The sequence below is a fragment of the Lytechinus pictus genome, chromosome 17 (genome assembly GCF_037042905.1).
Source record: "Lytechinus pictus isolate F3 Inbred chromosome 17, Lp3.0, whole genome shotgun sequence".
Lineage (NCBI taxonomy): Eukaryota > Metazoa > Echinodermata > Echinoidea > Temnopleuroida > Toxopneustidae > Lytechinus > Lytechinus pictus.
In genome coordinates this window covers 20,478,960-20,495,599 of record NC_087261.1, presented here as the reverse complement: position 1 = coordinate 20,495,599, position 16,640 = coordinate 20,478,960, and the positions used below count along the sequence as shown (strand labels likewise).

The 16,640-nt window shown below is 35.6% G+C and overlaps 1 long non-coding RNA gene across 1 annotated transcript; it reads left to right on the top strand.

The window, feature by feature from the left end:
- The first annotated feature begins 1,870 nt into the window (after nucleotides 1-1,870).
- Nucleotides 1,871-11,909, top strand: LOC135157235 (uncharacterized). The gene is made up of 3 exons (XR_010296262.1): nucleotides 1,871-2,119; nucleotides 6,232-6,279; nucleotides 7,111-11,909. It is a non-coding gene; the product is annotated as an uncharacterized LOC135157235 (long non-coding RNA).
- The last annotated feature ends 4,731 nt before the right edge of the window (nucleotides 11,910-16,640 follow it).

The following is a 16,640-nucleotide window of genomic DNA, read 5'->3' as shown; positions in this document are numbered from 1 at the left end:
TTTCACCTCTCTAAATTCCAGTATTTCATTTAAACTATACAGTCCCTCTTATTCCCTTTACAATCCCGCGTACGTCGATTCTTGGAATATTCTCTTTTATTTACGGAAGCCAAATGATTTAATTGCAGTATATACCTCTCTTTCTTTTCACGGTTCATGTTTAAAATGAAATAGAAATCAATTTCCTTTTCTGTTTTATTTCAATTATTGAACTACTCGTAGATGTCATGGGGGAATGAATGAAATATAATTTTCTGTTAAAAAGCCAGAAACATTCCATAATGAGCAAATAATCTCTGTAAACGGTCTCTCTTTTGGTTCGAGCACAATAACCTTTGGTCGCCTACAATAAATTATTTTCATATTGTTAAATATACAACAAACAAACACAGCAGTTGTGAATCCAGGTAGGGGCACACCCGGCCCTCCCCCCCCCTGCCCCCGTGAGAGGGACAATAAAAATGGTTAGGGGAACATATCATGCATACGCAATTGAAGAGCTTTTTTTTGGCTTGACGTTTTTCCTGGAACAAGATGACCTTGATTTGCTAGTGAAGACCTTTTTTATTTGCTTGTGAAAATTAAAATTTACAAAATGCCCCCGGCCCCCTCCATTTGGAAAATCCTGGATCCGCCCCTAAAACAGTCATTTAAAATTCATTTATCGTCACTGCATATGCAAGGCTAAGGATAATGTTTTGCGAGAGCTACGCAACTTGCGGGGGTACGACCACCCCCTTCTGATCTTTTTTAATCAATCACAATCGAAAAAAAATATATAGACAGAGAGAGAGGGAGAGAGAGGGGGGGGGGGAGAGAAGGTAAAAGCAACTAGTAGGAACAAGGGAAGAAATTATTGATTGATATTAATTTGTTCGTATATAGGATGATTAAAATTGTGATGAATAAACTTGCTTCTTCAATCTATACACAAGCGGAAGCCGGCTGGATATCCTCAAGGTTATTTCGATACCAAATTAACTAAAGGGTCGAGGCTACACTGACCAGGGGGGGGGGGGGGGCGACAACCCCATCTTTGATTTTCCAAGTTTTGAAAAAGGAGGAGGAGGTGGGGGAGATAAAAGCGAAGAAAGAAGTCAGTGTAGGCAGATACAGTCCGTGTGTATTAATCCCTGTAAATCAATTTTGAAATTAAAAAAAAGTCGGGTTTCTATAAGAGTATCTTTAACATATATTCATTGAGAATAATAGATTAAAACTAAATTTTGTGTTCTTCGGTTTTTCTGTCACTACCTGTAAACATTTGCTTTAGTGCACTTTATGTGAAACCGGGGTGTTATACCTCCACGCCGCGGGGCCAGTCAAACATATTGCTGTACACACATGACCAAAAAAAAAACGCATTTAAAGGGGTGTTTTTTCAGTTTTGGACGCGGGCCACGCGTGCACCCGTTAAGGGTATCAAAAACACCGATTTTCAAAAAGGGGGTCGTAGTTTTGAAAGACTGGTCAGTAGTCAATCGCAGGGTCAAACGTATTTAGGGTATGTTTTTTCCAAAGCTTTTTTTTTTAAGACTAGCCCAAACGTGTTTAGGGTATGTTTTTTCCCAAGCTTTTTCCCCAGGGTCGATCATATTCTGGCGACAACTTATTTAGGGGACAAAATGTGTAAATAAAGCCCGCGAAAAACTTGTTTAGGGGGTTATTTTGCACACAGAGAAAAACTCGGGGGTGTTTGGAAATAATTTAGCCACGCGTGTGTACAGCAATACATTTGACTCCCCCCCCCCCCCCCCCCCCCCCCCCCCCCCGAGGTGCACCGGTGTGTGTCTTTTGTTTGTTCCTCTGATTATGGAGCTGATTTCGTAACTGTTGGAGCATGTCAGGGTACAAAGTCCGAAAAGAAAATATACTTTAGCCTACACAAGCCTAGACAGGGAAATAATTAGAGCACAATTTTGCTGGATTACCACTGTATTCTGTGTTTTTTTTTTACTATCGTAATGGTCATCATTTATCGCATATTACAGGACAAAACAAGTTTATGACTTCTGGATTTAATGACAGGCGAATTGAGCATTAGTTCGCTTTCTTACCACACCACAATGGTTGTGCTATACCATGTTGCCTTACTTATCTCTAGGAAAAGTATTACGTGGTAAGCATGATATTAACCCGCATTTATTCACTTATAGCTCTTTGTGTCTATAACACACAGATAGTATGATTTTATATGATTTTAATATGATTTTTTAACAATGACATGGTTTTGATATAGATTACATATCTGATCAATCTATGAAAGGACCTTTAATTGCTTTCATATTTTCTCTATTGTGGTTTTTGGTATTAGTATTTTATCTTTTTGTTTGTTTGTATGTGTATGGTACAGGGGGTATCAACTGTATATACTCGCTCGCTTTTCCTTAAAAAGCGCCACTGATTTACAGCTTCATTGATATGTCTTCCTTTAAAAAAAAAGGTTAGGGATCTATTTATTTTAAAGTGCATAAAATACCTCACCTTTCGGGAATATCCCAACTTAACCTTAAGATACCTTAAATAATTATGATCTTTATTCGTCACATGAATGCAATGTAAAACATCATCTGTGCTGTAATTATTTTTACCCTGTATAAACATAGTTGAATAAAATTAAATTAAAAAATATATTATGAATAAAATTTGAGAGACTTCTGAGCGCCTATGAATATTATACTTGCATTCCGTAATCTCTCGTGCCTATTGGCGTATAGTATTATACACATATCATTTACAAAGGTAGGAATTTTGATTGCACGGCTTCATCGAGCCATGTCAACTCCCTTTTCATTAACTTATGCTGGTGGGTTGAAATTTCGTAGTCTGCATGCAGAACTGTCTGGATTCAATGATGCAATACATACAGTTGAGGCCAGAAGTTTACATACACCCAGGAAATTCAAAGAAAAGTTGACACCTGCAAAACATAAAAATGTAATATAAATCATAGATTTGACAATTTTATATTTCTATGAAACGATGTTTGAAAATTATAACAAACAATATATTACATTTGGCACAAATATGACTTTTTCTTCAAAGAAAATTCCACCTGAAATATATTTCAATCCCGACGGCGTCCCAATCATGTGGAAGATCTTAAGATCTTTAATTTGATACCAATTTTGTTATGATAGCCTTTATATTTCTTAAGGTATAGTAAATTTTACAATGTTTGGCAAGCGAACAAATTTCACTGAATTCCATGGGTGGTATGTAAACTTTTGGCCTCAACTGTACATACGGAACAGTCATTCATGCCTGTGCTATCATATCATTTTGCCTCGTTTGCTAAATAAATCTTATCTCCATTTAATCGTCATATAGTTAGGAGGATATTATGCTTATATTTGTTGGGAGTAAAGTCGAAAATGAGATAAATCTGATGAAGAACAAAGAAATAGAGAGAATATAGGCCTATGTGTTTTTTATACTGGACACTTTACAAGAGTAGAGCTTTAACTTTCTTATGCAGTTTTAGGAAATATTGCCAGGTTTTCTTTGTTCAGATTTTAACTTCTGTTGGATTGTTCCAGTAGCCTATATACAAAACAGCCATTCAGGCTTATTTCATTTTGTTTTGTTTGCTAATTCATAATCAATTGTCGCTTGTATGGATAAAATTCTACTGAAAAAGAAATGGTAATCAGAATAGATTGGGTTTTTTTTAATATAATTATGTTTTACAAGAGCTTTCAAATTCTTATTTAGTTTTAGCATTCAATATTCAGATATTACCTGGTTTGTTTTGATCGGATTTTAACTTAATAAACATAATAATACTTATCATAAATTTGTATAGCGGTGCTTTATTTTACATCAATTTTTCGGGCTTTTCTTTTAATTTTGATTTGAAGATGGAGAGCTTCTTATATCAATCGACTGGCTATTCCATAGTTGTGTTGGGTTTATATAGAGTATAAAAATCTCCCTTTTCTGGATCCCGATAGTAAAATCAATCTTCCTATATACTCCTCTGGTGATCTTGAACCCCACTTGGTTCTATCCAGTGTGAGGTCACTCTTCCAAGAAAGCTGAAATTGAAAAGTTTTTGGCATGTTATTGCAAAGTGATTTAATTTTATCCCGATTTTTGGCTTCATTTCCTAATAGAAAAAAAATCGAGTAACTTTCTTAGGCTAATGTTTATGATGCCAAAGACTCACATGCAAAACAACCCCTCTTGTGTAAAATTTGTCCCAAAGCTCTGTTAATGCACCCGACTTAAAGGGGAAGTTCACCTTGAAGAAAAGTTTGTAGTAAAAATAGAAGAAAAAAATCATAAAAATATTGGTGAAGGTTTGAGTAAAATCCATTAAAGATTAAGAAAGTTATTAGAATTTTAAGTTTTTAATTTGTGACGTTACAAACGAGCAGCTGCCCCATATATTTACGTAATATAAAATGCACAAATTTCAATTTTGTAATGGTTCGTGATGACTTATTTTTTGTTTTCTCTTAAGGAACGGGTGTGAAATAAATTGTCTATTGATATACTGAAGGTAAAGTAAAATCCTTTTCATTTTCTGAGAAAATGGCAGTTCATTGATTTTTTTGCCATTCGATATGTAGGAAAGCTGCTCGCATGTGACGTCACAAATCAAATCATTAAATTTCTAATAACTTTTTTTATTCATTGTTGGATATTTCGTCAAACCTTCGGCAATATTATATTTTTCATTATTTTCTTCTCATTTTTACAATAAACTTTTTCTTAGGGTGAACTGCCCCTTTAATAGTGAATGTATAAACCTGTATATAGACCTTTATTGAGCAGGATGCGATTGTAGATGATTAGGCGGATGACCATAAGTACACGAAGGGAAACCAAAAGGTGTAATTAAGGATGACTTAAACTTCCATGAGCATTACCTACTAAACATTATCTATACTGCCCTTCCTTTTTTTTTATTTTTTCTTTATATTTTTCGGGTGGCAAATAGATCACATTTAGTCCAATCCATGCGATTCGTAACATATTACCATTGTAACCTTTTTGTTTATCTACCATTGATAGTACACGGATGTTACTGGTAATATCAAGTCTTTTGCGAATCCTACTGGAAGGAACACAGTGTCCCCCAGTGTGTATCACATGCGTTCACAGCGTGTTTACAGTGTGTTCACAGTGTTTTCACCGTGTGTCTCACAGTACGTGTGCCTCACAGTGTGTTCTGTGTGTGTCTCACAGTGTGTTCACAGTGTATTCACAGTGTGTTCACAGTGTATTCACAGTGTGTTCACAGTGTATTCACCATGTGTTCACAGTGTATTCACAGTGTGTTCACAGTGTATTCACAGTGTGTTCACATTGTATTCACAGTGTATTCACCATGTGTTCCACAGTGTGTTCACAGTGTATTCACCGTGTGTTCCACAGTTTGTTCACAGTGTATTCACAGTGTGCCTCACAATGCGTCTATCGTGTGTCTCACAGTGTGTTAAATGTTTATCTCACAGTTTGTTTACAGACTATTCACAGTGTGTTCCCCCTTGAATTTATCTTTACGCTCTAAAATCTTATTATTATTATTATTAACAGTGTTTTCACCATGTGTTTCACAGTGTGTTCACTGTGTGTCTCTCAGTCTGTTCAGTGTATTCACTCTGTGTTCCACAGTGTGTTCTCAGTGTGTCTCACAGTGTATTCACAGTGTGTTCAGAGTGTGGAACCCCTTCGATTTATCTTTACGCTCTAAAATCTTTTATTATTAATAGTGTGTTCACCGTTTGTTTCACAGTGTGTTCACTGTGTGTCTCACAGTCTGTTCACAGTGTATTCACAGTGTGTTCACCGTGTGTCTCACAGTCAGTTCACAGTGTATTCACTGTGTGTTCCACAGTGTATTCACTGTGTGTTCCACAGTGTATCCACAGTGTATTCAACGTCTCACAGTGTGTTCACAGTGTATTCACAGTGTGTTCATCGTGTGTCTCACAGTGTATTCACAGTGTGTTCACCGTGTGTCTCACAGTCAGTTCACAGTGTATTCACTGTGTGTTCCACAGTGTATTCAACGTCTCACAGTGTGTTCACAAGGTATTCACAGTGTGTTCGGAGTGTGGAACCCCTTGGATTTATCTTTACGCTCTAAAATCTTATCATCTTAAATGTTTGAATCACATTTTCACAAATTCCACAATGTAAGCATATAAGCCTTTCATGATTTAAGTGCCCTTTCTTCATCCAAGATGCATTTTGAAATAATAATATCGATCCTTTTTTTAGGTCAGTGAATGAACATCGGGAGCAGACAAGTCAACATGGTTAACATTGGTAAATATTTTTTTTCAAACTTTAATCATAATTCTTTTTAATAGTATATACAGCAGGGTTTTTTTTACCCGGGGCCGGTTGTAAAAGCTTGGAGATCAAACGTAAGTCCAGAAATCAAACGCAGCTTGACTCAACCATGATGCGAGTATTAGGATTTTGCGCTTGATATTTTTTTAGTATCGTTTAACTCTTTCAGCAACGGTGCGCGGTAGTGAACTCTGGAAGGTAGCTACTTACACAACTGCATATCCTTCCGCATCAATCTGTAGGTCTCAAATCCAATCACAGTCGTTCTTAAGATTGCAAATTTGCTATTGATCTGTTCTGTATATGTTTCCACAGGAAGCTTGAAGCTGGCAATAGGTTCATTTGCATTATGCATGAATGGTAAATTTAAAAATTTGATTTGAAATAAGTTTCTTTCACACCTCTCTGTACTCTTTGTACTCCAGAATCGGGCTCAGCACATTTTTATTTAAAATGCGTACTCGCTCATGTTTTATGCTAAAAACTTGATCTTTTATATTTTGTTATTATGGTTGTTGCAAAACGTGTTTTATATTGTGTCTTATTTTCTCTGTAATGTACCTTTGTTGCTCTGCACTTAATGTATTAGTTCATGACCTGGGCTTGTTTCGTTTTAATAAATAAGGTGATCCTTTGTTTGATTTTGAATATTGAATGAAGTGATGAATAAAAAAAAATTCTAATTGGATAAATCAAAGATGGGCCTATGTATTTTAAAAGTACAGGAATATGTATATATACATGTATATAATTTTCATTTTTAATGTTTTCTCACCTTCGATTTCTCCCCCTTTCTCTTTCAAGGTGACTACTCGTGGGTTTTTATCATTTTAGGACTTCTTTTAATCGTATGCTGCTGTGCGACGTGGAGTAAAAAGCTCAGAAACAATTCCGATTCAAACGGAGAGAATATTGAAACGGGCCAAGCCGGTGCAACCGGTGCAAGGAATCCGAACCGAGCCCGAATACTTCATGTTGAAGCTATATATTCGCCACCATCACCGGGTATCCGGCCGGACGATTTTTCACCACCGCCTCTCTATACGGGAAATGAGCCTTCCCCCTTTTGTTTTCAAAATGCAAACGGCCCGGGATATGCACTGACCAGTCAGGATCCAGAAACTCCTTCACCCCCTCCCTCATATGATGACGTCATAAAAGCAGATAACAGGCAAGCTTCGAATTCCAGGGACAGAAAAAGACAGAATAGCGAAACAGCCGACACGAAATTATGATAAAGTTTATCATGCTTTTGTTATCACGCCTGTAATATAATGAGAATATGCGAGTTCTGACGAACTGTACATTATATCACTATCAGCAGCTGAAAGCCAAAATCAATGTAGGAGGCACTTTCTTTCAGAATTTAACAGTATCTTTCCCGACTTGGTATAGGCCTTCCGGCCTCCCCTATTGCTCTCTTAGAGGAGAATGAAACTCTTGGAGCAAGTTAGCTTTTGTGAAAGCAGAAAAATCAAAGAATAAGATCAACAAAAGTTTGAGTAAAATAGGACTAGCAATAGAAGAGCTATGAGCATTCGAATGTCGAGATCACTAATGCTATGGAGATCCTCCAATTGGCAATGCGACCAAGATCTATGATGTCACAGATGAACAACTCTCCCCTTTTGGACGCTGAAAATATACCCCAAAACATCTCTTTTTGCTCATTCTAATCATATGACAAATGATTCATCAATGATATAATGTTGTGAAACCTCTGTACTTGTCCTCTCTTAAAGAGAACACCTCACCTTGTGATAGACTCTATAAAAGTGAGAATATATGTGAAATACGTACTAAAGTAATGAGGGAGTTGTACGTGTGTGACATCACAGATCTTGGTCGCATTGCCAATACGAAGATCTACATGGCATTAGTGATCTCAATATTCAAATGCTCGTAACTTTCTTATTATTCATTCAATCTTCCTCAAACTTTCAACAATATGATTCTTTGATTTTTTTCTTTGATATTGATTCAGCTGGTTTCAAGGGTTTCATTCTCCTTTAAGTTTTTTTTTCATTTGGTGACCCGCCGATGAGGACTCGATGATATAGTTTTTGTTTAATAATGTATCGAAATATTGAATATAATGCTCAAGTGTAAATATTTTCATGAAAAGCGAAGCATTTCATGATTTGGAAATATCGGCGAATAAAAACGTGCCCAAGAAAGCAATAAACGTTCATTTTTTTTTAAAATAGGCCTACCAGCGCTGAACGCTATGTTTTCTCATAGATAGTACTTTACTTTTTGACATGATAAAAATGCTTTCATAACATTTTAATGCTTTTCATACTGTTTTCTATGCTGCTGAGAAGATAGCAACTTGCTGTTAAGAACACAGTGGGTCAAAGCATGTTCACAGTGTGGTAGAATATGTATGTGATTCACACGTCTAATAAAATACTGAAATTTAATGGGCAAGTTCACCAATCAAATAGTTGATTTGAATAAAAAGAGAAAAGTCAAACAAGCACACCACTGAAAATTTCATCAAATAATATCACAAAACAGTTACATCCTGGTCGATAGGCAAATGAGGGGACCGATGAAATCCAAGTCACTATTCCTTATTATAATGAACTATTTTAACTTTCTCCTCATTTTTCATGTGAAACAAGGTTTTATTCCTCCCTGATCACGTGGAAATGCTATCGTTTTAACATTTTGTGGTTTAACCAAGAGTTTCCTTTATGTTCAAATCTGAAAAAGTGAAATATTGTATTTAATAGTTAAAACAATAACCAACGAAAAGAAATAGTGACACCATCGACTCTCTAATTTGCATAATATCACTGTGTTGTGTATACAGTATAATTGGTGGGTGTTTGGTATATAACATTTACCACCGTAAAGGATCACCAGTTGTTCTTAAAGTCGCTCTTAACTTAGGAACAGCTTTATGAAACGGCCCCCTGTTTTGTGGAAAAATATTTGAATGCAATAACCTCCTTATTTTATATCCGATTTTGATGAAATTTCAGTTTTATGCTTGTTTTATGTTTCTCCATTGGTTCAAATCAGTTCTTTTTTTCGGGGGGGGGGGCTTGACCTTTAACAGAGTGAAGACAAATTCACACTGTCAAGACTGTGGATCCACTCTTCTTCAGGGAGTCTGAGTAATGTGCAAATTGCCATGGTTGCGTTCACGAAGTGGATTATGACTTCTGAATATGTGATTACACTGTGAATGCTCAAATTATTTTAGATTATTTTCCACACTTCACTTTTTTGGCATAGCAGTGTGTGGTGGAAAACTTTTTTTTCCAGTAGGGGTTTATAAATTATGATCGCATTATTCGATGTATTCCCATATCGGTCAGATTAACTCTACTGTACAGAACACAATGTGACACAGGTTGTATCACCTTCACACTGTTAAATTTGAGGATTTCAACAGTGTGGATCACATCATCACATAGTCGACCATGATTAAGAACATGCTGTCACACTATTGAGGTGTCCACGGTGGGATATACATGTTTACAATGTTTAATTTGAGCATTCCAACAGTGTGAATAATATTTTCAGTGTGCCACAGTGTGTATCACCTTCACATGTATGCAGTGTTAGATGTAAGGATTTCAACAATGTGGATCACATCATCAAAAGTGGAACATGATTGTGAACACGCTGTGAACAGTCACAGTCCAGGTGTCCACTGTGTGAAAATATCTCTACAATCGAATTTGAGCATTCCAACAGTGTGAATAATATTTTCAGCGTGCCACAGTGTGTATCACTTTCACATGTAGGCCTATGCAGTGTTAAATGTAAGGATTTTAGCAGTGTGAATCACATCATCACATAGTCGACCATCATTGTGAACACGCTGTGAACGGTCACACTGTCGAGGTGTCCACTGTGTGACAATATCTCTACAATGTTGAATTTGAGCATTTCAACAGTGTGAATAATATATTTTCACAATGGTCCACTATGTGGCATTGTGTTCTTTCCCGCAGGGATAGAGTACTTTAACACTATATCCATCGATACATTCTAATTGTATTCATACAAAGGTTGTTCTCAGATGACTCAAAATGAAATCGTGCCATGGAAAAACTAACCTGTGCCCCGTTGTATAAAAGTTAAGTACTCTGCGTTCCGGTAACTTCCTTGAAATCCTTGATTTTGATTGGCTGCTTAGCATTGTTACCATGGTAGTTACCATTGGAGGGCAAAGTTTTACCATGGTAACTTTTATGCAACGGGACACCGGATTACTATTGTTAACATATTTATCAACATCTTATTCTATTATTAATATTTTTACCGTTACAGAGAAATTTGTTCTTGGTGATCAAAATGATTTGTATAGTATATGAAAGAACGAAATAACGAAAATAAAAGGAAGAGTTTGAAATATATCGGGCAAACAAAAAGGAGGTTGTGGATGGTTTTAATGTAAGTTTAAATTGGCAACCCGGTGAGTCGATTTTGACAGGTGGTACACTGTCTTTTAGAAAAAGAAAGGGGGAACTGATAAGACCCTTTCTTAGTTTCTCTTTGTCCCGGATAGGTAACCTTTTATTAGGTTCTTCGTATAGAAGCAGGAACGGGTTCTAAACAATCATTTCGAATTAGAACCGTTTTATTGTATTTTCCTTTTTAAGGGGATGGGGTTCCAGAGTATCGATTTCAGGTTCTTTTATATACGAACTTTGGTGTGAGGAAACCTGCCAATTTTTGTATAGGGTTCTTTATACAGCATGTGATAATCTTTTAAAAAATGTAGGTTCTTTACCACATTGAGGACCCCATATTTATTTTATTTATTCATTAGATTTTTGTATATTGCTAACCTCACAAATAAAGCTTTTAAAATTTTGAAGACTAGGGACACTTATCCAAATTTTCACGTACTTAATGTTTAGGATAACCACCCATGTTCTAAGTTTTACTCGGGAATGTACATAATCAATATATCACTTAATTTGTTAAAATGTGCTCATTAAAAAAAATGCTATTTTGAACAAGACTCCAAGAAATGACATTCCGGTAGGTCGTATTTTATGTATTTTGTTAACATGGCGAACTGATAAGTACCTCTACTTTGCAGCGTATGATAAAGGACCTTCTTATATTACGAATTTAGAACGATTATAATTCTGCACTTCTTTCAAACAAGAAATGACTTATGGTTCATTGTGTGTTCAAGTTTGTCCAAACATTCACCTATCTGCATGGGTTTTTCCCCTATTTTTCTTAAAAATACCCCATTCCATTTGATTTACCCACAAAAATGTCGATTGTCATGAATGTCAATAAGATAGGCTCCCTATTGAATAAGGTTTTGTCAAAGTAGGTCTATTCAAATTCTATTGACAGGATTCATTGTTATCCATTCTTTTTATATTTATATTTCTCATAATAATATTATTCTATGATTTCCGTGCAATCATAAAAAACACATGTGATCATGATGACTAGAAAGCTTTAAATTTTATATTTTATCATCTTCCAAAAATTAATATGCGTTTGAGTAATTGTTGCTGGATTTGCATGTAAGCAATGATTGCAGTTGGACCCGCTTATGGGATATAAAATGCTTTATGTGCCCTGAAATAATATGCAACTATATTATCATAAATATATTCATTACCTATTAAAAAAAAATCTGTGTCATTCAATTGGATTATCTCGTCCGTGTAAGTGTTTACGAATGACAGTTTACTTCAACCATGTCAACTTGGTTTATACTAGTACTCCGGTGCAAAGTTAATGCAATCATGTAATATGAAGTAAATGAAGATGTACGCTGGGACACTCCAATTCACATTAGGAAAAAAAATCGGGAAATGAAAGTGTGTTAAGCCAAAATGAGGACCATGACAATACGAATTTGTTATGATGCCTACACCCCCCCCCCCTAACTGGAAATAACACTGTGTCCCATTGTCCCATAGTGTATGCCACAGTGTGTTCTACACGCACATGTATTCAATTTTTGCAGATTTGAATAAATTATATTATACGAATTTACAACATTTCGTTTTTGTTCCAGATTTAAAAAAAAAGAATATCAGTGACATTAAATTTTTTTACACTCATGTTCAGAGAGTTAGGCCTTTTCAAATTTTCTTTCATATCGATATAATGAGGAGAAAATTGAAAGATTTCGTAATACTTCTTTTTGATAAAACTCAGCGCAATGCTTCATTGATTTGTTTTCCATTTATTCAAACAATTTTTGTTAGCCCGGGAGGACTTCCGCTTTAACAAAAAGGTGAGGGTTTGCATGGGGCCAGGGCGCTTTTCCAACTTGGACCATTAAACAAATATTCATAATAAAAACCTATTATAAAGGGTCACCCCCCCCCCCCCCCCGATGCTAGAAGGAAGAGATGTGAATTAAACAAATCCAGATATAGCCGCGATTTTGCACAGAATAAGAAAGAAGTTAGGTGAAAAAAATGGGCAATTATATATATTGCCGAATAAATACAAGATTATGCCCATGGAGAAAGAGAATTTCAAACCGGGAGGGATGAAGCAGGTACGGCGATTCTGAGGGCGGAGCAGGGCGCACAGTGCCCCCGCGCCCACCCCCGCACGTTTTGAAGCACTGAATAGTGATTTACCCCAAGGAAAAAAAGTTCCCAAACACCCTTACAAAAATATTAATGTGTTCAGAGCCCTTTTTTTCATCTTAGAAAGACCCGTTTTGTGTTAACGAATGCCCCTTTTAGTAGACTTGTTAAGAGGTTAAACGCTGCATTTTTTAGTACAAATGTTCCTTGAGTCAAAAGAAAAAAAATTATCCAAAGAGACACGCTGTATCTATGCAAATAAGCAAGTAATTTGCATAAATTTGCATATTATGTCGATATAGTGAAAACAAGTATTTAAGATTATACATTTAACCAGAACTGCCCTTAAATTGGAAATAAAGACTTAGGGTAAGAAAGGGAAGAAAATTGTCATAAAATGATTAAGATATCCTTGTTTATTATTACCTAATTTACATAAATTATGCAAATTATAATTCAAAACAGAGTATTTTCTCATGAATCCTCAATTGTGTTATAAATAACAGCTATTAATATACAATGTCAATATTCTACATGAAAGAGAATGTATTAGCAAAAACATCGATATGCTTCATGACAGTATTGGTGTCATAATTTGCTTAGAAAGAGGGCAAATGTGTCAAAATGTATGACGTGATATTGCGCTAAAACGAGACCAAAACAACCTCTATGTCACAGTCACACTCACGAATCCGACAATAAAGCGATCAATGGTATGTGATTCGAGATAAAACAATCCCAACACAATAGCTTCCATCGGCTTCTCGTATCGGTTTTGTTGGTGTGTCTGCCACACCGTAATCTATGATATATACAGGCAAAATGCATTTCGGTATCGGTAAAACACCATTTGTTTTATTTGTTTCTGATGTGTTCCCCTTGGAAAATTTACAGGAGACATTGCTTTGCAGGTTACTGCTTTAATGAAGCTCTGGACCATGAATTCATGATGACTGTACCCTACCTCAATCCATATTTTATTAAAATATATATCTTTTGGAGACCCCGAAGTGGCAAAACTGCATTCCCGCTACTTTACAAAACCAGATTGACTTGTATTATCGACTTGGAAAAGACAGATGTATGACACATCAGTCAACATGTTTCCTGAAGAAAGTTTTTTGTTTATTTAAGCCTACGCCCATGGGAGCCCTCCCAATTTACCCCATCCCCTCTCTGTATTTCGACACTAAATTAAAAATATCGTGTTTTAAAGCCATCAGCAAGGCAAACTGTGTTTTTTTGTATAATAAAGCAACTTTTATATCTATATATTTTTAAATCTATATTCATCATTATTGATATTATTATAAACATTATTAAAATAATTTAAGTTATTATTATAATTATTATCATTATTATTATTATTATTATCATTATTATTATTATCATTATTATAATCATTATTATTGTTATTATTATTATTATTGTTGTTCTGCAGTTTGTAATAATGCTCTAGCACAGCAAAGGCTATATAACCCAACAGAAGCATGCCTAGGATACCCTTTCCCCTTTTGGTTTTATGTATTCAAAGATAGTTTATTGTCTTTAGAACTCTTAAAAGATTACTTTTGTTTGTATTGATATCTTGGAATAGATTGAGGAGAAAATACTGTACAATTGACATGTAGAGGAGCTGTGGTACATTAAAGAACAGCCACACGTAAGCTCTAAACTACTCAAAGCCCTTTATTGATTCCACTCTATGTTAAATTTAAATATTTTTTAACCCAATCGGAAGAAAGATGCATTTCTACTACACAGTAAAGCCGCTTTACGTTCTCCTCTTGAATACCCCCCCCCCAAAAAAAAAAAAAAAAAACATAGAAGGCATTGTTTTATATCGCATAAAATAAGTTCGTGTACATGAGGTGGCCTGTCGAAGTTGCTCAACCCTTTATTTTGTTCTGACAATATATATTTGGAATGTCGTCTAAATGAAGCCCTCATCTGGAAAAGGGCACTTATTAATGGCAGCATCTACATTATATAGAGGAGGCCCTGGCACTTGGAAGAGGGGGCTGAAGCACCCACAAGATTTCCCGGGGGGGGGGGGTGTGCTGCATGTATTATTTTCCATAGACAGCACCCCCTGGAATTCCGGCAGATGTGACAAAACCGAAAAAAAAACGTTACCAAAAAAACCTTCATTTTGTAGTGCAATCCTTTTTATTTATTTGCTTGTTAAATTTCCTGGGACCAAAATTTTACATTGAACCTTATTTGCATTTCAAATTTACATCAAGAAATTTAACAAACAAATATACAAAAAGGATTGCACTACAAAATGAAGGTTATTTTGGTAACGTTTCTTTTTTTTCGTTTTGTCACATCTGCCGGAATTCCAGGGGATGATGTCTATGGAGAATAATATACGCAGCACACCCCCCCCCCCCGAAAATCTTGCGGGTGCTTCAGCCCCCGCTTCCGGGTGCTAGGGCCTGCAATGTAGATGCTGCCTTTAATAAGTGCCCTTTTCCAGAATGAGGGCTTCATTTAGACGATATTCTAAATATATATTGTCAAAACAAAATAAAGGGTTGGGCAACTTCGACAGGCCACCGTCATCATGGTCATATACACGAACTTATTTTATGCGATATAAAACAATGCCTTCTATTTTTTCTCCAAGAGGAGAACGTAAAGCGGCTTTACTGTGCAGTTTATAGAAATGCATCTTTCTTCCGATTGGGCTCTAAAAATATTTAAATTTAACATAGAGTGGAATCAATAAAGGGCTTTGAGTAGTTTGGAGCTTACGTGTGGCTTTTCTTCAATGTACCACAGCTCCTCTACATGTCAATTGTACAGTATTTTCTACTCAATCTATTCTAAGATATCAATACAAACAAAAGTAAACTTTTAAGAGTTCTAAAGACAATAAACTATTTTTGAATGCATACAACCAAAAGGGGAAAGGGTATCCTAGGCATGCTTCTGTTGGGTTATAGCCTTTACTGTGCTAGAGCAGTATACAAACTGCAGAACAATAATAACAATAATTAGAATAATAATAATAATAGTAATAATAATAATAATAGTAATAATAATAATAATATTATTAATAATAATAATAATTATAACAATAATAATGATATTAATATTGATAAATATAAAATATAGACATAAAAAGTTGCTTTATTATACCAATAAACGCAAGTTGCGTTGCCGATGGCTTTAAAACACGATATTTTTATTTAGTGTCGAAAAAAGGAGAAGGGATGGGCTAAATTCAGAAGGCTCCCGTGGGCGTAGGCTGAAATAAACACAAAAACTTTCTTCAGGAAACATGTTGACTGGTGTCTCATACATCTTTCTTTTCCAAGTCGATAATACAAGTCAATCTGGTTTTGTAAAGTAGCGGGAATGCAGTTTTGCCACTTCGGGGTCTCCAAAAGATATATATTTTAATAAAATATGGATTGAGGTAGGGTACAGTCATCATGAATTCATGGTCCAGAGCTTCATTAAAGCAGTAACCTGCAAAGCAATGTCTCCTGTAAATTTTCCAAGGGGAACACATTAGAAACAAATAAAACAAATGGTGTTTTACCGATACCGAAATGCATTTTGCCTGTATATATCATAGATTACGGTGTGGCAGACACACCAACAAAACCGATACGAGAAGCCGATGGAAGCTATTGTGTTGGGATTGTGTTATCTCGAATCACATACCATTGATCGCTTTATTGTAGGATTCGTGAGTGTGACTGTGACATAGAGGTTGCTTTGGTCTCGTTTTAGCGTAATATCACGTCATACATTTTGACATATTTGCCCTCTTTCTAAGCA